Raw genomic sequence first — 25,195 nt, forward strand, 5'->3', positions numbered from 1 at the left:
TTTAAGGTGACACACAATAACAAGTGAATTTTCTGGGCAGAATTTTGCCCCTGTCGGGCCGGCAGGGCAGGGGGCAGGCGGGGGTGGTCGGGAAGCCGATCGCCTCCCGTGATCGGGGCCAGAAGGCAATTCATGCTGGCGGGCCGATTAAGGCATGAAGCGTGCGCAGCAGCGCTCAGTGGGTTGGGGGGGGGGGGGGGGGGGGGGGGGGGGGGGAGGAGGGCGAGAGGGGTAAGCACAGACTTCATGCGAGTCTGTCCTTCATAAACTCCCTGAGGTGCAGAGCCTGCCTTTGGGAGATGAAGAGTTACATTAAAAAGAATAGTTTTTATTTTATTTTTATTTGCTTTGGAAACCTCATCGCGCCCGTGGGTGAGGTTTCCAAGTGCAAAGGCCGTTTGACCTTTCCGCCTCTCCGCCAGCCGTAAGGTTGGACAAGCAGCGAAAAATTCAACTTAATTGCTAATTTAATGGCCTTAACAGGCCGTTTTACTGTTGGTGGGCGCATTACCATCTCTGCCACGCGCTCGCTGAACGAAATATTGCCTGACTGCGCGTTGACATTGAAATGCTCCCCCGATGTCAATGCACGTTATTTTAGACCCAAGAGGGTGGGGCGCACTCCCACCTGCTGAGCTAAATACTTAGCCCTATGTATCTTCCCCAAGTTTACTCTTCGCTCCTTTTATCCAATCAGTTTTCTTGCTTAAAATAGAAACTGAGTGGCACCTCAAAATCAGGTTTGCAAAGCAGCAATCAAAACTGATTTACAAATCACTAATAATGGTGAATTACTGTATCAGTATGACCAACAGTTAGTCTATAATGGGGCACATGTACGAATGTGAACAGTTATACCCAAAATATTCATATCACATATCAGAGAACTGAAATCCTGTGTGGGAGAGGCCACAGAGCTTCTGTGGAGGCTCTATACTGTTGCCATGGGGGATAGCAAGTCTGGTGGGACAGAATAGGTGGCAGGTTCATAGGGTCACAACCAGAGGCTGTCTACTTAATCCCAACAGTGTTATGCTCATCCATTTGTAGTTTATGTTCTCCTTACCTACTGGGACAGAAACTGAGGGAAGAAAATATTTTCTGGTGAATTATGATAACGATGACAATGAGGATGATGATTTTGAGAAGGATTTTTTAAGGATAAGGTCATAGAGCAGCCCCTACAGTTTGGCAAAACTAGAATGTGGTAAACAGTTGAGAATGATTAATTAATTAATTAATTAATGGGATTAATTAATGATCTCATAGTAAAGGATCCTCTAGGGAAGAGTGATCATAGCATGATAGAATTTCAAGTTCAGCTTGAGAGCAAGAAACTTGAATCCCACACTAGTGTTCTGAAGTTAAACAAAGGTAACTACATAGGCATGAGGGCAGATTTGGCCCTAGTGGACTGGGCAGGAAGACTACAAGGTAGGACAGTTGATGAACAGTGGCAGATATTTAAGGAGATATTCAATTCCTCCCAAGTAAAATATATTCCAAAGAGAAAGAAAGATGATAAGAGGGGGGAAAAGCATCCTTGCCTAAGCAAGGAAGTTAAAAATAACATAAAGGCAAAAACTAAGGCATACCAAATTGCATAGGTCAGTGGCAGGCTTGAAGATTGGGAAACTTTTAAAGATCAACAAAGGGTTACTAAAAAAAAATAAAAACAGCAAAGGTAAATTATGAAAGAAAACTAGCGCAAAACATAAAAACTAATAGCAAAAACTTCTACAAGTATAGAAAAGGAAAGAGAGTAGCTAAAATGAATGTTTCATCCCTTGAAGAATGAGACTGGGGAGTTAATAGTGGGGAATGCAGAAATGGCAGAGACGCTTAATCAATATTTTGCCTCAGTTTTCACGGTGGATGACACTAGTACTACCCCAATATTAACAGGTAGTGCAGAGGGTATAGAGAAGGAGGAACTTAGAACAATCACCATCACTAGAGAAAAAGTACTGAGCAAAATATTGGGGTTAAAGGGTGACAAGTCCCCAGGACCTGATGGCCTACGTCCCAGGGTCTTAAAGGAAGTGGCAGTGGAGATAGTGGATGCATTGGCCATAATATTCCAAAATTCCCTGGATTCTGGAAAGGTTCCAATGGATTGGAAAAATGCTAATATAACGTCCTTATTCAAAAAAGGGGGGAGGCAGAAAGTAGGAAACTATAGACCAGTTAGTTTAACGTCTGTCATTGGGAAATTGTTGGAATCCATTATTAAGGAAGTAGTAATGGGGCATTTGGAAAGTCAAAATGCAATCCATCAGAGTCAGCATGATTTTATGAAGAGTAAATCGTGTTTGACTAATTTGCTAAAGTTCTTTGAAGATGTGACAAACAAAGTGGATAATGGGGATCCTGTAGATGTAGTATATCTGGACTTCCAGAAGGCCTTTGATAAGGTGCCACATAAAAGATTAATACGCAAGATAAGATCACACGGAGTTAGGGATAATATGTTAACTTGGATAGAGGATTGGCTAACCAACAGAAAGCAGAGAATCGAGATAAATGGGTCTTTTTCTGGATGGCAAGCTGTAACTAGTGGGGTGCCACAGGGTTCGGTCCTTGGGCCCCAACTGTTTACAATCTATATCAATGACTTGGATTCAGGGATAGAGGGTGCTATAGCTAAATCTGCAGATGACACCAAAATAGGTGGGAAAGTAAGTTGCAATGAAGAAATAAGAAATTTACAAGTGGATATGGACAGGTTAGGTGTATGGGCCAAAATTTGGCAGATGGATTTTAACATGGATAAGTGTGAGGTTATCCATTTTGGTCAGAAGAATAAAAAGGCGACTTATTATTTAAATGAGAGAAACTTCAGAATGCTTCAGTGCAGTGGGATCTGGGTGTCCTTGTGCATGAATCGCTGAAAGCTAGTATACAGTTACAACAGGGAATAAGGAAGGCAAATGGAATTTTGGCATTTATTGCTAAAGGAATAGAGTATAAACATAGGGAAGTGTTGTTGCAACTGTACAAGGCATTGGTGAGACTGCACCTGGAGTACTGTGCACAGTTTTGGTTCCCTTTCTTGAGGAAGGATGTAGTTGCATTGGAGACGGTTCAGAGGAGGTTCACTAGATTAATTCCAGAGATGCGGGGCTTGTCTTATGAGGAGAGATTGAACAGTTTAGGCCTATACTTGCTGTAGTTTAGAAGGATGAGAGGAGATCTAATTGAGATATATAAGATGTTAAAGGGGATAGACAAAGTAGACGGGGAGCGGATGTTTCCCCTTGTGGGGCATTCTAGAATGAGAGGGCATAGTTTTAGGCTAAGGGGAGGTAGATTTAAATCAGAGATGAGGAGGAATTACTTTTCTCAAAGGGTTGTGAATCTGTGGAATTCACTATCTCAGAGTGCAGTGGATGCCGGGACGCTGAATAAATTTAAGGAGGAGATGGACAGATTTTTAATTAGCAACAGGTTGAAAGGTTATGGGGAGAGGGCGAGAAATTGGAGTTGAGGCCGAAATGAGGTCAGCCATGATTGTAATGAATGGCAGGGCAGGCTCGAGGGGCTGAGTTGTCTACTCCTGCTCCTAGTTCTTATGTTCTTATGATCCATTGGTAAATCAAAATTAGATGATCTTTGCAGTCATGACTGAAGAGCCCACTAAGTGACATGTTTGTCTGTCTACAAGGCAGCTCGGGCCATCTCCTCAGTAAACTCCATGTTCAGGCATTTTTTGAGCGCTAATGTTGTGTTGGCTACAGGAACCTACAGCTACATAGGACAGATAACCTAGAGAATAGAGAATATTACAAAGTTCAATTAACTCCCAATTGATCGAGACAGTGAAAGTGCCACTTCAGGCTCAAGATTGAGCACTCAATGATCAATTTGTACTACAGTTAACATTTCACAAATTTACTTTATATGATAAAATAGATAAAACTGAACAATGTATTTAAAATTGTCGTTATGTGGAACCATATAACTAATGCAACATTAAGATTTAAGTAAAGCTATGAGGTTGGAGGAATGTAATGTTAACTTTTTTTCATGCTACCATGTTCAGAATTTGCAACAATCTGGCTGTTAAGATTTGAGAAAGTCCAGGTGATCTTCTACCAGGTAACCGATAAACTATAGTGGACTGTTCCACCCAGTATGCCTAGTCGGCATTCTGATGGATGAAACCAGATAGCACAGTGCCATAGTCATTTTTATTGGTTTGATAGTTCAGCCATTTCTCTCATCCAGTGTGTTTGGCCTACATAATGAATAGCCAGCACCTGTCCACTGTCGTTAATGGAGTTTCCTTATATCTTTTGTGATAGATTGGTCAATTTGTTTGGAATGTATTGATCTGTCCTTGGATCAGATTTGAAGCCCCTCCATAAGTTTGGGCATGATGGGGGCTAAACTTGATAGCCCCAAAAATAGTGTTGGCATTAATATGCAGGATTAACCCTTGACTGTATATTGTGGTGCAAGCAGCACACCAACCTAATGGCATCTACTGATTTCAATGATTGCAACCTCTAGCCAGCTTTAACTGCACTGTTGATTGACTAGACTCATCAGCAAGAGGTTGATATCATGTGTGGCTAGAAACACATAGACTGAACTGTTTAAATCTGGCCTGCAGCTCTTCAAGGGGAAGTGCATTATGGCTGGAGCAGATGCTGGCAGCCATGCAGGATGTGAATCTGGCCTGGGAAACGTTGAATGATGGCAGCACATGGGAGGGAGCAGGATTCAAGGTTTATGGGTGCTATACAAGAGGCCTTTTTTTATTCATTCAAAGGATGTGGGCTTCGCTGGCTGGGCCAGCATTTATTGCCCATCCCTAATTGCCCTTCAGAAGGTGGTGATGCGCTGCCTTCTTGAACTGCTGCAGTCCCTGTGGTGTAGGTACACCTACAATGCTGTTAGGGAGGGAATTCCAGGATTTTGACCCAGCGACAGTGAAGGAATGGAGATATATTTCCAAGGCAGAATGGTGACTGACTTGGAGGGGAACATCCAGGTGATGGTGTTCCCATCTATCTGCTGCCCTTGTCCTTCTAGATAGTAGTGGTCGTGGGTTTGGAAGGTGCTGTCTAAGGAGCCTTGGTGAATTCCTGCAGTGCATCTTGTAGATGGTACACACTGCTGCTACTGTGCGTTGGTGGTGGAGGGAGTGAATGTTTGTGGATGTGGTAGAGGAGATTGGAAGGGAGGGCAATGGGTGGATTTTACTTGTGGAAAATGGGACTGCTGCCATCCCACGCATGCATAAAATCCAGTGTGATGGCATTGAGTTGCCAACCTGACATTAACAGGCTGGTTTCCCATAATGCAGAAGTCAGGTGGGCACCAAAATTGGCTGCTCACCCCCATTTAAAAAAAAAATCATTTAAGGGCAATTGAGCTTGTTAATAAGCTGACTGAAACAAATAATATGCTGCTCGTGCTGTGATACAGTTGGTGATTGAAGGCGGACGAGAGTAGGCAGGCTGCTTTTTCATCAATTCTGGTGAACAAGCAGGATGGAAGAGAGTGTGGGGCACTCTGTGTGGATCAGGGGCACCCCTCCCAAGATGTTACCTGCCCCATTTTGTGCCTCCTCCCTCCACCCGCAAGCCTCCAAAACCCAACCCGCCATCCCCCTCCCAACCCTACCTTAGGATGCCTGATCCCTCCCCTCCCAAAAATCCTCGGCTTCCCTGAGTATGGAATGCCTGCTGTCTTCTTTGTGGGATTGCGTGATGTCCCAAGAGCACCCATCAGTGAATTCTGGCTTGCTTGGATTGCAAGACCTGCCGGCCAATCAGATTGTCCAGCAGCTCTTGAGGGTGGGACTTTCTTCCAGTGATGGGTGGAAGTCCCAGTCTCTGCTTGGCAAAGCCACTCTTAGCATAATATCACTACGGGCAGCCTTTATTAAAGTCGGTGAGTTTGCGACTGACTTTTCTAATGGGGATCAAGCAATATGTGTTCCCCCCACCAATAAAATTCACCCCATGTCCTCTCTCAACAAGGGGCCCTTCAGACACAAGCTCAGAAGGCAGTGGGAGCAGATGAGGCTAGTTACAAGAGCTGAGCCCTTAGGACCTGGATGCAGTGCCACAAAAAATTCAATGACCTCAAACAAGTGGTCAAGGGTCAATGAATGCATCTTCAAATGCCATCTCCTACCAGCTGCATCATTAACCTCAGGCTCTCCTCAATGTGCCACACCCTCATCACTCACTTACAAATAATGTCTATCAATCAGGACTCATACATAACATTCATATGCTTTACCCCACCTTGGGACTGCAGCAAACCTCACACCCACAACTCCAGTCACATAAAGTTATATAAAATTGCTGGGAAAACGTAGCAAGCCCAAGGATCGGGAGCAGTTTAGAATTCAGCAAAGGAGGACCAAGAGATTGATTAAGATGGGAAAAATATAGTATGAGAGTAAACTTGCAAGGAACATAAAAGCGGGCTGTAAAAGCTTCTATAAATGTGTAAGAAGAAAAAGATTATTGAAGGCAAATGTCGGACACTTATAGTCCAAAACAAGAGAATTTATAATAGAAAACAAGGAGATGGCAGAGCAATTAAACAACTACTTTAATTCTGTCTTCACGGAAGATGACACAAATAACTTCCCAGAAATGCTAGGGAACCAAGCATCTAGTGAGAAGGAGGAGTCGAAGGAAATTAGCACTAGCAAAAAAGGAGTGCTGGAGAAATTATTGGGACTGAAAACCAATAAATCCCCTGGGCCTGATAATCTACATCCCAGGGTACTAAAGGAGGTGGCCATTGAAATAATGGATGCATTTGTTGTCATCTTCCAAAAGTCCATAAATTCTCGAACAGTTCCAGCAGATTGGAGGGTGCAATCCCACTATTTAAAAAAGGAGGAAGGGAAAAAACAAAGAATTATATACCAGTTAGCCTAACATCATTAATAGAGAAAACGCTAGAGTCTATTGTAAAGGATGTGATAACAGGACACTTAGAAAATATCAGTGGGATTAGACAAAGTCAGCATGGATTTATGGAAGGGACATCATGTTTGTCTGGAGTTTTTTAAGGATGTAACTAGCAGAATAGATAAGGGAGATCCAGTGGATGTGGTGTATTTGGATTTTCAAAAGCTTTTGATAAAGTTCCACATAAGAGGTTAGTGTGTAAAATTAAAGCACATGGGATTGGGGGTAATATATTGGCATGGACTGAGAATTGGTTAGCATTGGTTAACTTGGGCCCCAGCTATTCACAATATATGTCAATGATTTAGATGAGAGAACCAAGTGTAATATTTCGAAGTTTGCTGAAGACATAAAACTAGGTAGGAATGTGAGTGGTGAGGAGGATGTTAAAAAGCTTCAAGGTGATTTAGACAAGTTGAGTGAGTGGGCAAATACATAGCAGATGCAGTATAACATGGATAAAAGTGAAGTTATCCACTTTGGTAGGAAAAGCAGAATTGCGGAGTATTATTTAAATGGCGATAGACTGGGAAATGTTGATGCACAAATGGACTGTTGTCTACCAGTCATTGAAAGCAAGCAAGCAGGTGCAGCGAGCAGTTAGGAAGGCAAATGGTATGTTGGCCTTCATTGCAAAAGGGCTTGAATATAGGAGCAAGGATGTCTTACTACAGCTATGCAGGACCATGGTGAAACCATACTTGGAGTGTTATGTGCAGTTTTGGTCTCCTTACCTAAGAAAGGATATACTTGCCACAGAGAGAGTGCAGCGAAGTTTCACCAGGCTGATTCCTGGGGTGGCAGGATTGACATATAAGGAGAGATTGGGCCGACTAGGCCTGTATTCACTGGAGTTTAGAAGAATGAGAGGGGATCTCATTGAAACATATAAAATTCTGACAGGGCGGGTCGACTGGATGCAGGGATGATGTTTCCAATGGCTGGGGCATCTAGAACAAGGGGTCACAGTCTGAGGATACAGGGTAGACCATTCTAGGCTGAGATGAGGAGAAATTTCTTCACTCAGACGTTGGTGAACCTATGGAATTCTCTACCACAGGACACTGTGGAGGCCAAGTCACTGAATATATTTAAGAACGAAATAGGTAGGTTTCAAGACACTAAAGGCATCAAGGGGTATGGGGAGAGAGCAGGAGTATGGTGTCGAGATAGAGGATCAGCCATGATCATATTGAATAGTTGAGCAGGCTCGAAGGGCCAAATGACACACTCCTACTCCTATTTTCTATATTTCCAGCTAGTGAACCATGGCAGACACATCAACCAACATAGATACATGACATCTGCAGTTCCGCTGTAGAAGATTCAGATGAGCACTTACAAATGGTGGTTAACTCCATTGCCACACATTTGTGACTGACCCATGATGTAGCATCTGATGACTGATAGGTTCACTGATGATTGCACAATGTTCAGCACCATTTTCGATTCCTCAGATACTGGAGCAGTCTGTGCCCAAATGCAGCAACATCTGGACAATATCCAGGCTTGGGCTGACAAGTGACAAGTAGCATTTGCACCACATAAGTGTCAGGCAAAGACCATCTCCAACAAAAGAGAATCCAACCATCGCCCCTTGATGTTCAATGGCATTACCCTCACTGAATCCCCCACTATCAACATTCTGAGGGTTACAAATGACCAGAAACTGAACCAGACTAGCCACATAAATACTGTGGCTACAACAGCAGGCTACAAGTGACCAGGAATCCTGTGGCTCACCTCCTCATTCCCCAAAGGGCCTGTCCACTATCTACAAGACTCAAGTCAGGAGAGTGATGGAATACTCCCCAGTTGCCTGGATGAGTGCAGCTCCAACAACACTCAAGAAATTTCACACCATCCAGGACAAAGCAGCCCACTTGATTGACTCTCCTTCCACAAACATTCACTCCCTCCACCATCAATGCACAGTAGCAGCAGTGTGTACCATCTACAAGATGCAATACAGGCACTCAACAAGTCTCCTTAGACAGCACCTTCCAAATCCACCATCTAGAAGGACAAGGGCAGCAGACACACGGGAACACCACGAACTGGAAGTTCCCCTCCAAGTCACTCACCATCCTGACTTGGAAATATATTCACTGTCGTTGGGTCAAAATCCTGGAACTCCCTTCCTAATAGCGTACTTACACCACATGGACTGCAGCGGTTCAGGAAGGCAGCTCATCACCACTTCTCAAGGGCAATTAGGGACGGGCAATAAATGCTGGCCCAGCCAGCGAAGCCCACATCCCATCAATAAATTTAAAAAATCTCGGCTTGTATTGCAACAAATGAGTAGCCATCCAATGTTTAAATAAGATAGTGGGAGCTCAGACTAAAGTCATACAAGGCCATCTTGCTGCGATGTAAACTCACACTACCACCAACATTGCTCTGGGTTACAGCATGCAAAGAGGTTTGCAAAGTATCATAACAGTCCAACAATTTGCCCCAGAACAGATTGCTAGGAATGCTGAGATGCCACCTTGGGGAAGTGGCAGTATCTGTTAATCCCTTCATAGGATGTGGATGTCGTTGGCGAGGCCAGCATTTGCTTCCCACTCCTAATTGCCCTTGAGAAGGTGGTGATGAGCCACCTACTTGAATTACTGCCATCTGTGTGGTGTTGGCGCTCCCACAGTCGTGTCAGGAAGGGAGTTTGTGGATGTTGACCCAGTGATAATGAAGGAATGGCGATTCCAAGTCAGGATGTTGTCTGACTTAAAGCAGAACTTGCAGGTGGCAGTGTTCCCATGCACCTGTTGTCCTCATTCTGCTTGGTGGTAGAAGTCACTGGTTTGGAATGTGCATTCAAAAGCTTTGGCAACTTGCTGCAATGCATCTTTTAGTTGGCGCACACTGTAGCCACTGTGCACCGGTGATGGAGGGAGTGAACGTTTAAGGTGGTGGATGGGGTGCCAATCAAGCGGGCTTATGTGGCTGGTCCAATTAAATTTCTGGTTAATGACAACTGCCAAGATGTTTGTGGTGGGGTATTCAGCATTGCTATTACCGTTAAATGTGAAGGGAAGATGGTTTGACTCTCTTTTGTTAGAAATGGTTATTGTCTGGCAGTTTTGTGGCATGAATGTTACTTGCCTCTTAATAGTTTGGATGCTGTCCAGGTTTTTCTGCCTGGGAGCATGGAGTGCTTCATTATTTGTTGAGTTTCGAATGATACTGAATACTGTACAACCAATCAGCAAACATTCATACTTCTAAGTATATGATGGAGGAAAGGCCATTGATGAGATTTCTGATGATGGTTGGGCAGAGGCTCAGAAATTCAGTATTCATCCTCCCACCCCTGCCACTCCATTGGTGCCATTGCTATTGCTTGTCAGCCAGCCAGCCCAGACTGCTACCCTGCACACTAAGGTGCTGCAGTTCATAGTGCGGCCTTCTAGTCCCAGAGCTGCTCCAGGTCACTCTCAAAGTTCATCTGCACTCCCCTCCATTGAAAGTCAGGAGTCTTTCATTAGCCATGATGCAATCATGAGCATAGTTCTGAGTAGGAGCACTATGCCAGGCAAAGCAAATGGAAGACAGGCACTAAGGGAACACATGAGGGTGATTATTAACTTTTGTATGCAATATTTTACGGTGACTCAAATGCTGATGGTACAGCAGACTGCGCAGAATGAAGGCATCAGGACTGCTGCTTGGTTACTGGGAACCTAGAACTCAGGAGTATAGCTTCAGAATAAGGAGCCTCCGATTCAAGACGAAAGTGAGGGGGAATTTCTCTTCTCAGGGGGTTTTGAATCTTTGGAATTCCTTACCCCAGGGACCCGTGGAGGCTGTGTCATTGAACATGATCAAGGCTGCATTAGACAGATTCTTCAAACATAAAGGAAGCTGAAAGGTTATGGGGAACAGGCAGGAAAGTGGTGTTGAAGCCAAGGTCAGATCAGCTATTATCTTAGTGAATGGCAGAGCAGGCTTGAGGGAGTTACATGTCTATTGCTGCTCCTATTTCTTATGTTTGTATGTATTTATTGACCTGCCTGATGCAGCCTATGGTCACACACCAGCTGGATGTTGAAGGAGTGGAATTCCTTTCAGCTTTGGCTTTTCTCTGGCAAGAGAGAATGAAATGTAGTTAGCTCTCATTCCGTTGACCTCAGTGACCTCTCTTACTCAACAGTGGATGGCAAACTGCAAGATGTTGAAAATATCTCCATCCCCAGCCTGGAAGCAACCGGATACACAAAAGTTCATCTCCATGGTCACCTTCACACCCACTGGCAACATGGCCTTTGCCCTGCTCAGACGTTGTAGTTATGGCTGCAGCAGGTGACAGGTTTCGGTGAGGATATCCTTACTGAAGCACAGACATCTCACACATTGTACTTCACAGAGATTCGGGTAGAGGAACTGCTGCCTGAACACTCTAGGTGGATCTGGGCTCTGGCTGAGAGTCCTTACCCCTTTACGGGCAGCTTTTCCCGCTTTGTGTGCTCCCTGTTCAATCTCTAAATCATGCTGTATTCCAAGATGAATGCCCAATAATGTCATCATGCCTGAGGGCAACTGATTTATGCAGAAGCCTTGAAGTCAGGAGAAACTCCTGCAGCACCTACCACACCACTCCCTGTAGATTTTTGCACCTTGAAACAGCAATAGAACATCAAACACTTGTAAAATCAATGCAACAGCCAGAAGAAATCAAACAGCAACTAACCTGTAGGTAATTAATGATCCCTTTAAATGGCACAGGTGAGAGGTCCTTTCCCCTGCTGAACTCTTGTGCATCTGTGCAAGGTTAAGAAAGGGTGTTATCTGAAGCATTGAGCTCCACAATGCAGCCACATATTGACATCATGATTTGCATCCTGTGCAGACATTGCATGTGGGTTAATACCCTCAGCCACATGGCATCTAATGCCACCTTAGAGCTGGACAGGCACTCGTTGTATCAAAAATGGGCCTCAGTTATCCCAGTTTCTCAGCTGGGATCCCCTAACTTGAGGAGTTGCAGCCTCTTCCCACATCACCTTCTTTATCTTTACCCACTTCTTCTAAATTGGTGCGCTGTTCTTGGAGCACCTCCAATGATACAAAATACTGTACACATTAATCGGCATGAGATCTAAGTATTTATGATATTTCAGAAGGCAGAAAAACAATAATAAATTCTGGGACTTCAAGCATTGATAGCTACTGTGAATTTTGGATGGTATACTCATATGATTTATTAGAATTCATTAAATAGTTGGCAAGCTGATTCCAGAAAATGTTATTAAAATTGCTATGATTTGATTTATTATTCACAGGCAAATCTAACAAATCATTTAACATTTACCAGCACTGGACAACTCTGAGAGTCTACTGTTAGGTAGTTGAATAGTATTGCAAATGATATCTTTCTGAGGTTGTGGCTGTGTGCCAATTTTTGTGCATGTGAATTCTACATTTTCAATCAGTGTGGGTTGTATGGTCATCTGGCCAATATGTTCAGTGAAAAGATGCACATAAGGGAGAAAATTCATACACCCACCAGAAAGCATCTACCACCAGAAAGAAAGAAATGGAATAGCAGCAAAAAAAAGCAAATAAAAAGTTGTCTTTATTTATTAGCACTATTAGCAACAAGCTTAGAGAGCACTCCACAGCTGCATGGTCCACTGTAAATATCTAGTGAAGATTTTGATGTAAATCACGGTAATGCTGTATTTATTTTTTAAAGGCAGTATGGTGTAGAAACAATTGGAAATCATTCGAACAGAAGGAGGTGAGGGTGGCCTTGGAAAGCAGAAGTAGGCTCATGACTGCGAGCAGTTAGCACACCCGACAGGCTGCTTGGACATGGTTGAGGAACAGTACCTGAGGAAATAAAAACAGAAAATGCTGGAAAAACTCAGCAGGCCTGACAGCATCTGTGGAGAGAGAAACAGACTTAACTTTTCAAGTCTGTATGACCCTTCTTCATACAGACTCAAAACGTTAATTCCGTTTCTCTCTCCACAGATGCTGTCAGGCCTGCTGAGTTTTTCCAGCATTTTCTGTTTTTATTTCATGTTTCCCACAGCTGCTGTATTTTGCTTTTATCTTAGTGTTTGAGGAAACACAGGCTTATTATGACTGAGATAAAAACAAAAAAACTGCGGATGCTGGAAATCCAAAACAAAAACAGAATTACCTGGAAAAACTCAGCAGGTCTGGCAGCATCGGCGGAGAAGAAAAGAGTTGACGTTTCGAGTCCTCATGACCCTTCGACAGAACTTGAGTTCGAGTCCAGGAAAGAGCTGAAATATAAGCTGGTTTAAGGTGTGTGTGTGGGGGTCGGAGAGATAGAGAGACAGAGAGGTGGAGGGGGTTGGTGTGGTTGTAGGGACAAACAAGCAGTGATAGAAGCAGATCATCAAAAGATGTCAACGACAATAGTACAATAGAACACATAGGTGTTAAAGTTAAAGTTGGTGATATTATCTAAACGAATGTGCTAGTTAAGAATGGATGGTAGGGCACTCAAGGTATAGCTCTAGTGGGTTTTTTTTAATAATGGAAATAGGTGGGAAAAGGAAAATCTTTATAATTTATTGGAAAAAAAAAGAAGGGGGAAACAGAAAGGGGGTGGGGATGGGGGAGGGAGCTCACGACCTTCCGGACTGAATATTGAATTCAACAACTTTAGGCCGATGCTGCCAGACCTGCTGAGTTTTTGTTTCTTATTATGACTGAGGTGAGTCACCTAGTTACAAAGATCAATTCGTACAACCAGCCATTGTTAGTGCACTGACAGTTTGGTGAATGTCACCACTATCATTAACTTCAACATCAGAGGAGCACTCCTGGCACAACATGGTTATTTCAAGCTTCAGCAATTTTGTTTGCCTTTTGCAGAATCAACCATCTGTTTTTTTCACAATGGCAGAATCACATAACCAGAAGACTAGTGAATTGTTTTCATTCAATTTTTTAGTACTCATACTATGTGTGTCTAAATGTTTTGCCTGTATGCTATGAACTTCTTCATGCTGGCTGTGCATTTGTCTGACCATTGAATGCTTTCCCAGTTGAAGGAGCAGCATTGATGGATAGTTACCTCGCCAATTTGCACATTGCTGGACATGCAGGAAGTTTGCTGCCTACACATGTGACTGACTCTGATGCATGTACCCTAGAGACACAGACATTCATTGTTGGGCATGCTGTGTGCTCATCGCTTTCAGAGGCAAGGAAAAAAGAGCCACCTTTATCCATAAATCCTGGGATGAGAATTAAGTCTGGGTAGTTGTAATAAATGATCCCATTCATCGGGGGCAAAAAAAATTAAAATATTAACTGCAAGGAAGTGAAGGAAATATAATAACATAATCAAATTCTTTTGAGTGTCATATATATATTGAGATCCTGGTAAAAATTAGAGTCAATTGTGCAATTTAGTATTGCTCCAATCCTCATGATTCCTTACTATCTATTAATGAGTGATAGCAGTTCAGTTTTTCAGCCAGAGATATGAGTTACGTTAGCCATGGACTTGATAGAATGGGGAATGTTCCTAAACCAAGGGACATACTGTCCAGCGTGTAAAGCAAGCTGAAACATTCAAAGGCTAATTTCTGCTGCGCTTGAAGTTGCACTTTGCCAGAAAAAAAGTTGTCATAAAAATAAAATGATATAACGATTAGACTTCTGCAAGAGATTGCACGGTGAATACTAAATTACAATTCCAGTTCATGAAATCACCGTCCACTGCAAATTAGTAGCGCATAATAACTGCTCCTTTCTCCAGTTGAAAAATGTCATAGTTGAACTCAACCAAAATACTATACGCCCTTCGGAAGATATGAGCCCTTCGATGGGGCCTCAATTTGGGCATGTGGTGGGTGCTGCTGTGCACTGAGCCGATGTCTACTTCTGGGCTCAGCCTAAATTGTGTGGTGTGGGCAAGCTCTAACCATCAGCAAAGCCTTTCTTTGTAAGTTTAGCCGTTAGGCAGAAAAATAGTTCAAAGGCCTATTGTTGTTTCTGGGTGCAAAGGCCAAACACAAAGGTATCCAGATATGCTAGGACTGATAGGGCTTACAGCATGTAACCTTCTAGACTCCCTGATGAATCTTAGCCAGGTTAAAGCAAGACCCTGGGGAGGATTTTCCCTTCGGCGGAAGGACTCGGCTGGGGCAGGTGGGAGCGTTTGGGAAACTGACCACCGGCCGCGATTGGGGCCGGACCGGGATTTCACTCAGTGCTGCCTGGGTGTGCAGGGGGTTGGGTAGTAGGGCGAGAGCACAATTTCGCACACGTGCGCTGGTGCATGTGGAAAAGCTCCCGGAGGCAGCTCTGTCCCTCAGGGAGATGAAGAGTCTCAAACGTTAAAAATAAAGATTTTAAAAATGTTATAAAACATGCCTCCTCATTGTGGCTCTGTGTCACATGAGCAGGGACATGTTATTAATGAAATGTTAACATTTCTTATTTTATTTTTATTTGCTTTTGGAAACCTCATCCCACCCGTGGATGAGGTTCCCTAAAAAATGCAAAGGCTGCTTGGCATTTTGCCTGCCCGCCAACTGTAAGTTTGGACGGACAGCAAAAAAATTCTCTCAATTATAACTTTAGTGTCTTTAAGAGGCCTTTTATTTGTCGGTGGGTGCGCTGCTGACTCCTGCGCATGTCTCCCAACCGAAATATTGCGTGAGTGCACAATGACGCAGGGACGCTCACCTGTCATCATCACGCATCATTTTACGCTAGTTCAGGCTGGGTGTGTGCCCGCCCGACGAGGGTTATATTCTGGCCTATGTTACAGTTACATAAAGCTCTAGGTAAATCCCAATTTGGAACTCAATCAATTTAATTGCTCAATTTTGTCTACAAAGACTCTAAAACTGTATACATGGAAACTTTGAGGCAGGTTGAACAGACGGACATCTGGCTGAACCGGATGACTAACCTCTTTGATTTATAGTTCAGCCATCTATTCAGATTGCTTCAAAGGTTTCAATGTATTCAGTTTTAAAGACTTTGTTGACATGGCTGTGCAATGGAATCCCATAATGAATCCTTGGTTGAACTCCAAACTCAATCATGGATTCAGCTCAGAGGGGGTTGCTTAAACAAGGGAAAGCTTTTTTTATTGGTTTTTTTTAAACTTTTAGTGAGTTTATCTTTCTCTGAAGTGGTGTTTCAATGCCTGTATGTTTATTTGGACAAGGCTAAGAGGTGTTAAGAACGTTAAAGCTTTATTCAATGGAAGTATGAATGTCTGTATTTAACAGTTTTATGGGCTTGTAAGAGGGGCTTTTTATTCAAATGGCATTTTTAAAGGCTGATTGTTTTCTTTCATTTCATCAGTATTTCAAAGAATTGTCAGCGTTATTATAGGGCTCATTGGTTCTGTGGCTATTATATACTGGAAGAGCGGGCATGAAGGATGGATGGAGAGTTTGGAAGGGTCATAGAGGTTTGGAGGGGTATGGAGTGTATGGAGGATGCATGAGGTTTATGGAAGGGGCATGGTGTGTGGATCAGTATGAGGGATAGTGTGCCTAACAACCATGTTGGGAACTGAGCCAATGTGGCAGCAGACAGAGGCAGGCCTTCTAACCTGTCTGCCTCTGCATTTGTTTGCTTCCATGGCCATGTCTAGCCTGCTTGGGAAGGCAGCAGGCCCAATCTGTGCCCACCTCCTTGGGATCAAAATACAGTGGGCAGGCACTGCCGGGATGGGGATGGGATTGCAGTGTCAAGAAAATTCCAGATTCCCAATACCCACCTCGATTGCAAAAATCTGGCCCTTGATGTGAATGCCAAGATTTTTGATAACTGTCAGGTTCTCGCCATACTTAAAGTAGCGAATACCAGTGTCAACTTCTCTGTAGACACCATCGTTGATCACAGAATGCAACACAACAGGCCTCCTCTTAGTTCCCTGCATGACTCCAGCAAGCACGCGCATCCATTTACTTACTACACTGTTTGTGTTTTGAAGTGAAGTCGCTTATCCAAGGAACAAGGGATGAATTAGCTTCCCATTTGTATGAGTTTTGAGATGGCATTTTGTGTGAACAGGCCAAAAACTAGGTTTTCTTTCAGAGGATTTGACCAAGGTGTTTAAGATAATGACAGGAATTGATTAGATAGATAGATAGATAGAAAGGAAGAATTTCCTTTGGTTGGACGGAGTCTGGAACAAGGGCCAGGATTTTTCCCAAGGATTGGGCGGGGGCAGGTGGGGGTAGGCACAGTGCCAGTCACCGCCCGCAATCGGCTCCGTGCCACCATTTTATGTGGGCGAGCCAATTAAGGGCCACCCAGCATAATGTGCGGCTGCACCACCTGTGCAGGCGGGCGGGAAGAGGAGGAGGGAGATTTGGCGCCAGCGCTCTTTTGCACATGCGAAGGCCACTTGGGCTTTCTGCCAGCTGCCAACCTTCAGGTTGGACGGGTAGCGTTCACAAGTGGCTCAGTTGATTTCCTAATGCCCTTAATAGGCCGTTTACATTTCGGCGGGCGTGCTGCCGACTCTGGCGTGGCACCTGTCAATCGAAATATTGCGATGGCGCACGATGACGTAGGGACACACGCCCCCACACACCGAGGGCAAATAATCCTAAAACTAGATGCAGGCTGTTCAAGGTGGATGACAAGAAAAACATCTCACGCAAAAAATATGAAAATTCTGGAACTGTTCCCTTAAAAAGCTGCTGAAGCTGGTCAAGTGAAAATTTCAAAACCGAGATTGATAGATTTTTTGCTAGTTTTATCGTATTAAAAGTTACAGAACCAATAGCAGCTAGATGGAGTTGAGGTATAGATCAGCCAAGTCTCATTGAACAGCAGTGAAACAAGTTGGAGTGCAGTTGCTCCATTACTCTCCCCATCAAGGAACCCCCCAGGAAAGCCTGAATAACATAAAGGTGCCAGTAAAAGGCCTCCACCCTATCTAGCAGCCAGGAAATGAGCATTCCTTGGGTACCAGGAGAAATAGATCTCTTATCTCCTCAATCAAATTCATTAGCTCCTCACAAAAACTCAATGCTCATTTCTTTCTTCCTCTGTGAAGTGCCTGGGGATATTGTTCTTTAACAAGATTCTAAAGGGGCTTGGCGGGGTAGATGCTGAGGGGTAGTCTCCTCTGGTTGGGCAATCTAAAACATGGGGGCACGGACTCAGGATAAAGGTCAATCATTTAGGACAGAGATGCGGAAATAGTTCTTCACTCAGAACGTTGAGAGTCTTTGAAATGCTCGACCCAAGAGGGATGAGAATGCTGCATCATTGAGGATATTCAAGGCTGGGATAGACAGATTTTTGGGGCTGGATTTTCATAAGTCCTGCCCCCATTTCTGACAGATCCAGTTTTTCCTGATAAGGGAATAGGATGGGGTTGAGACGTGAATCACACAGCAGAAAAACCCAAAATCAGCAGGGCCATTTGAGGTCAAAGCAACCCCATTGTGACTGTTCTAAGGACCTTAATGCACAGAATAGAATGGAATAGATGTAAATGCTCTTGAAGGGCAGATAAGGCCTGTTTAACTGTCATCTGAAGTGTTTTAAATCCTCCGCTCTTTAAACTGTAAAAAATCTGGCTGTGGCTGCCAGTGATTGCGAAAAATCTTTCTGCTGAACTGTTTTGATTGATAGGTTAGCTGATGTGGCATCTGCTTAAGCAGTTTCAATAGAGTTACTTGTCAACATTTCCTGAATGCCCATCCATTATGAGTACTTGGCTGAGTTTCAAAATCTACAACTATCTCAGCAGATGGTTCTGAGTTCACAGTTTGACTGACAGCTTAAATGGGCTATTAAAGGTTTAGGCGTATGAACAGAAGTTTGTTTTGAGAAGAAATTTAAAAACTTTGATGCATTCATGAATGGGAGTTTATTTGACAATGACATCTGTATAGTGAAAGGTACATTAGAGTTTTAGAAATTTATGTTTTCTCATTTCCACTGGACTCCTGAAGACTACCCATAGTGGATACTAGGCGAGTTGGTGTGAAGGTTGAATGAGGGAGTGATGGGGCGTGAAGGCTGAGGGCTAGAGGACCTAAAAACTTTTAAAACAACTGGGACAATTTCCCAGAGAACCAAGCGGGCCTTCTAACCAACCCACCTTGGCATCCACCAGGCCCCCTGTCCTCTGAGCATCTGTTTCCAAGATTGGCAGGCTTGACTTCATCCCACATCTGGATTGAAAATTTCATGATTCAGGGTGGGCCTGCAAGTTGGGAAATTTCCCAACTGGAGCTACCGACCTTGGTAGCCAAAATCCAGCCCTTGATCTCTCAGGGAATCAAGTGATATGGGGAGTGGGCAGGAAAGTGGAGTTAAGGCAGAAGATTAACCATGATCATATTTAATGGTGGAACAGCTTTGACGGGCCACATGTTATATTACTGTTCCTATTTCTTATTTTCTTAAAGAAGCCACGTAACTGCAAAAAGCTATTATAAATAACAACAAAGATAGCAAATAGGTCTACGCTGTTTCTCTTCTTTGCCCCCTCTTCCAAAATTGCAGTACCTTTATTTTCAAATTCTCAATTATTTTTACAGGTTACAATACTGGTACAATAGACTTCATAGAGTGAAAGTACAGGAAACGGGCACTCCTACACCAATTGAATGAAGGTCTTTGTCTCTGCTGCAGGGAGGAGACAGTGCCCTTGGATGTGTGTGATTCAAAGACTGTGACCCTGTACAAGAACAAGGGGAACCTCAGCGATTGCAACAACTATCGAGACATCTCCCTGCTGAGAAGCACGGGAATAGTATTTACCCCATATTGTCCTTGTCAGATGGTAGATCCTGGCTGAAAACAGCTACCCTGAATCCCAGTGTGGTTTCAGAACTGGAAAATCTATGATTGACATGATCTTCTCAGTCTGGCAGCTGCAAGGGAAATGTCATGAACAAAGGGGACCTCTATGTATTACCTTCATCAGTCTCACCCAAGCATTCGACCATGTGAGCAGAGGTGGTCTATTTAAGCTGCTGGAGAAAATTGGCTGCCCTCTGATGCTGCTCAAAGTGACCTCTTCCCATAACAGCATGAGAGGTTAAATCAGCTATAACAGGGCAACATCGGAACCCAGTGCGGTCAAACAGGATCGTGTTCTGATACTGACACCCTTTGGCATATTCTCTTGCTGCTGTCATATCCCTTCAGGTCATCTATAGAGGGAGTCTACTTTTATAGCAGAACTGACAGAGAGCTGTGTTGGCGATGCCACGCTCATATTCCATAGCGACAAACGCTTTTAGCGACAAATTAACAGACTCCCTCTTGCCTATAAAGGGTTCAGACTGCCCATCAGCATCAGGAAGATAAATATCATGGCCCAGGATGTTGCCATAGCACTATCTATCAGTATTGACAATGCAATATTGGAGGTTGTTGATAGCTTCACATATCTAGGCTCCACAATCACCAGCAATCTGTCACTTGATGCTGAAATCAACACACACATTACAAAAGCTGCAGCAGTTATGTCCGAGCTGAGGGAGAGTGTGTGGAACAACAGCAAACTGACTGAGAACACCAAACTGCAAGTCTACCAAGCCTGCATCCCCAGCACACTCCTGAACAACATACACTAGGCAGGAGAAAAGGCTGAACAGTTTCCATCTTTGCTTTCTCAGACATGTCCCCAGCATCTCTTGGCAGGACAAGGTCACCAACTCAGAGGTCCTGGAGCTTCATAATTCTGTTAGGTTGCACTCATCATTAAGAAAAACGCCATCTGTGTTGGCTCGGCCACATTCATGTTAGATGATGGCTGCATACTTCAGATACTGAAGCAGTCCATGTTCAAATGCAGCAAGACTTGGACAATATCCAGGCTTTGGCTGACAAGTGGCAAGTAACATTTACGCCTCACAAGTGTCAGGCAATGACCCATCTCCAACAAGAGAGAATCTAACCATCGCACCCCCCCAACCCCCCCTTGACGTTCAATGGCATTACCATCACTGAATCGTTCACTATTATCATCCTGAGGGGTTACCATTGACCAGATACTGAACTGGACTAGCCATATAAATACTGTGACTACAAGAGCAGGTCAGAGGCTAGGAATCCTGCAACGAATAACTCACCCCCTGACTCCTCAAAGCCTGTCCACCATCTACAAGGCACATGTCAGGAATGTGATGGAACACTCCCCACTTGCCTGGATGAGTGCAGCTCCCACAACACTCAAGAAGCTTGACACCGTCCAGGACAAAGCAATTCACTTGATTGGCTCCCCATCCACAAACATTCACTCCCTTCACCACCGACACACAGTAGCAGCAGTGTGTACCATCTACAAGATGCACTGCAAGAATTCACCAAGGCTCCTTAGACAGCACCTTTCAAACCCATGATCACTCCCATCCAGAAGGACAAGGGCAGCAGATAGATGGGAACTCCACCACCTGGAAGTTCCCCTCCAAGTCACTCACCACCCTGACTTGGAAATATATTGCCGTTCCTTCATTGTCGCTGGGTCAAAATCCTGGAACTCCCTAACAGCACTGTGGGTGTACCTACACCACATGGACTGCAGCGGTTCAAGAAAGCAGCTCACCACCACCTTCTCAAGGGCAATTAGGGATGGGCAATAAATGCTGGCCCAGCCAGTGAAGCCCACATCCCGTGAATGAATAAAAAAAATACCGAAAGGCCTTCTGTATGGTGAACTGCCCACTGGGTCACAACCCCATGGGCATCTGTATCTTGCTTGCAGGTATCCTTGCATCAGAGCTATGAAGCAGGCAGATATTGACACTGACAGCTCTCTGGAAGCTAACTGTTTGGACGGGTATTGGAAGAGGCAAGCAGAAACAAAACGTTCAGCTGGCCGAGAAGAGGGCCCAGAGCAAACAGAAACCAGGAATTTGTGCACCTTCTCAGTCCACTGTCTTCCTCTGCAGCGAATGCAGCAGAGACTGGCATTGCAGAGCAGGGCTCATGAGCCAAACCAAACACTGCTTAACACAGGGTTGACCACGCTGCCAAACCACCATCTAACAAGGTGGAAGGCTGCCAAATATAGACTTAGTACTGGTTCAAAAAAGGTTGATTATGATCATTCCAAGTTGAAAAGCTGCATGACAAAGGCACCTTTAATTGACCCTCTTCCCATGCTCTACACCTGTGAGGCCTTAACTTAGTAGCTGTGTCAATGGGAGATCAAACAGTCACCCTGGCGCAGAGGCAAATATTCCCAGCTTTCCCATTTTCGAAAGGACCTCAGGCAAAACTAATATTTGAATTGAATGTTCTCTGTTTGAAAATTCTTCCAGATTCAGTCTCATATGAGAGGCTGGAACAGCTGCTCCAATCGTGTACCATTTTTTGGTAAATCAGATTAAAACTGTTGTTATGCAGATGCTATTTTAGTTTGACTTCTGGGACACTCATTCGTTAACTGCAGCAGATCCTTCCTTAGTTGGTCATGAACCTACCAGTGCCCTAAGATTTCACAGTGTAAACACCCTGACCCAGCTTATAGCTACTAGTGCCCCCGGATCGGAACTGAAACAGTAGCAACATGAAAGCAGATAGAGACTGACTTGTTTTCTTCAAAGCTGACTTTAAATATTAAATATTATAGACCCAAGAGTCAAAAACTTTGAACGGGGGCAGTTATTTGAAGATATTTTGTTTTCAACTCAGCCAGCTGCATTTGCTGACTTGCTTGTTGTTTTTAGAAGTTTCATGAACGTTATATAAATGAGCCAGTATTTTGTTTCACAAAGCAAGCATAACAAACTATGCCCTGTAGGGCAAATTTGCCTCATTAATGCTTTTGTTAAATCTCCTGTGGATTTGCAAGCTGACAATTTGTGCCACAATCCTGACATTTTATTGGAGTTGATATGAAACTAACTCAGAATTGATGATTTTTTTTCAGTATAGTTTATAATGTAATCTCAGCCAGGGTCACAGCTGGGTGCTCCAATAGTCCTCATTTCCCCTTGTCAGAGACAGGAATATAGGGTCACTCCCTAATGATCGGGTGGGAAGCGTTCATTTAGCGACATTGGCTAGAGCATTGGATCCTTCTGTGCAGTAAGCGCCTATAAGTCTATCTTCAAGGAGGATATGGGAGAAAATGACTAAGAAGGAAATTACTTTTAATACTGACATACAAGGCAGATATTTGATGTCTTTGGCATCAAATAAATAGTGAGGAGAATAGCCGTAAACTGTAGGAGGATGTCAATGAACTGGTCAAGTGGGCAGAACAGTGGCAAATGGAATTTAACCCAGAAAAGTGTGAGGTAATGCACTTGGGGAGGGCTAACAATGCAGGAGATTACACTATGAATGGTAGGACCCTGGCAAATACAAGATCAGAAGGACCTTGGTGTACATGTCCACAGATCCCTGAAGGTAGCAGGGCAGGTAGATAAGGTGGTTAAGAAAGCATATGTGATACTTGCCTTTATTAGCCAAGGCATAGAATACAAGAGCAGGGAGGTTATGCTGGTTAGACCACAACTGGAGTACTGCATGCAGTTCTGGTCATCACATTGTAGGAAGGATGTGATTGCACTGGAGAGGGTGCAGGGGCGATTTACCAGGATGTTGCCTGGCTGGAGGGTCTGAGCTATGAGGAAAAGTTGGATAGCTTTAGAGCAGCGAAGATTGAGAGGGGACCTGATAGAGGTGTATAAGATTATGAGGGGCATAGATAGGGTAGATAAGGCACTTTTTAGTAGAGGGGGGTCAATAACCAGGGGGCATAGATTTAAGGTAAGAGAAAGAAGGCTAAGGGGGGAGTTGAGGAGAAAATTTTTCAGCCAGAGGGTAATGGGAGTCTGCAACTCACTGCCTGAAAGGGTGGTTGAGTCAGAAACTCTTGTAACATTTAAGAAGTATTTAGATATTCACTTGCATTGCCATAGTCTGCAGGGCTATGGACCAAGTGCTGGAAAATGGGACTAGTGTAGTCAGGTCTTTGTTGACTGGCATGGACATGATGGGCCGAATGGCCTCCTTCTGTGCAGTAAGCGCCTATAAGTCTATCTTCAAGGAGGATATGGGAGAAAATGACTAAGAAGGAAATTACTTTTAATACTGACATACAAGGCAGATATTTGATGTTTTCAGCTGTGTAAAGTTTTATTGATAATGATATTTGGGCACTGTGAGAGAGAGGTCCAGCATTAACTTCTATATTATTGTTTTTCTGCAATATTTCTAGATGTGTAATATTTTGCTATTCACTACTACAACTTCACTGGAAAAATGACAGTGAAACTGTAGCCACAAACTGTAAAAGTGAGTTTACTGTACAGCTACACATCACAAGACAATAGACTGTTTGTTAAAACCAAGTTATCACCTCTAAATCAGGGCTAGAAAGATGTCTGCTGACTAAAAAATGTTTTGGTGACAGCTAAGTGGTCAGTGGATTCCTTATTGAAACACTGATGTCTTAGACATAATTCCTCACTGAGGTTTAGGCAGAAGAAGTGCTCCTTGAACAACCTAACAACATAAGAAATAAGAGCAGGAGATTTTATTTTATTCATTCATGGGATGTGGGCTTCACTGGCTGGGCCAGCATTTATTGCCCATTCCTAGTTGCCCTTGAGAAGGTGGTGGTGAGCTGCCTTCTTGAGCCGCTGCAGTCCATGTGGTGTGGGTACACCTACAGTGCTGTTAGCAAGGGAGTTCCAGGATTTTGACCTAGCAACAGTGAAGAAGTGGCAATATATTTCCAAGTCAGGATAATGAGTGGCTTGGAGGGGAACTTCCAGGTGGTGATGTTCCCTTTTATCTGCTGCCCATGTCCTTCTAGATGGTAATGACTGTGGGTTTGGAAGGTGTTGTCCAGGGAGCCTTGGTGAATTCCTGCAGTACATCTTGTAGATGGTACACACTGCTGCTACTGTGCATCGGGGTGGAGGGAGTGAATGTTTGTGGATGTGGTGCCAATCAAATGGGCTGCTTTGTCCTGGATGGTGTCCAGCTTCTTGAGTGTAATGGGAGCCATTCGGCCCCTCAAGCCTGTCCCTCCATTCAATAAGATCATCTCTGATCTGCCCCAGGTCTAAAATCCTTTTTCATGTCAGCTCCTCATAGCCCTCAACGCCCCCATATTTCAAAAATCTATTGACCTCCTCTTTAAATACTTTCAGTGATCTAGCCTCCACAACTCTCTTTGGTAGAGAATTCTAGACATTCGCTACCCTCGGAGAAGGGAAATTCCTTCTCATCTCAGTTTTAAATGAATGTCCCCTTATTTTGTAACTATGTCCCCTAGTTCAAGATTCCCCATTAGTGAAAACATTTTT

The 25,195-nt window shown here is 43.8% G+C and overlaps 2 long non-coding RNA genes across 4 annotated transcripts in view; one reads left to right on the top strand and one right to left on the bottom strand.

Moving 5' to 3' along the window:
• The window catches only part of LOC121290926, a 107,308-nt gene that overhangs the window by 40,135 nt on the left and 41,978 nt on the right, over positions 1-25,195 (top strand). The window lies entirely within an intron of this gene.
• The window catches only part of LOC121290927, a 32,370-nt gene that overhangs the window by 3,911 nt on the left and 3,264 nt on the right, over positions 1-25,195 (bottom strand). Inside the window, exon 2 of the long non-coding RNA XR_005945903.1 lies at positions 11,635-11,705. This is a non-coding gene — a long non-coding RNA (uncharacterized LOC121290927). The remainder of the gene's footprint in view (positions 1-11,634; positions 11,706-25,195) is intronic.

This window comes from Carcharodon carcharias, chromosome 18 (genome assembly GCF_017639515.1).
Source record: "Carcharodon carcharias isolate sCarCar2 chromosome 18, sCarCar2.pri, whole genome shotgun sequence".
Classification (NCBI taxonomy): Eukaryota; Metazoa; Chordata; class Chondrichthyes; order Lamniformes; family Lamnidae; genus Carcharodon; species Carcharodon carcharias.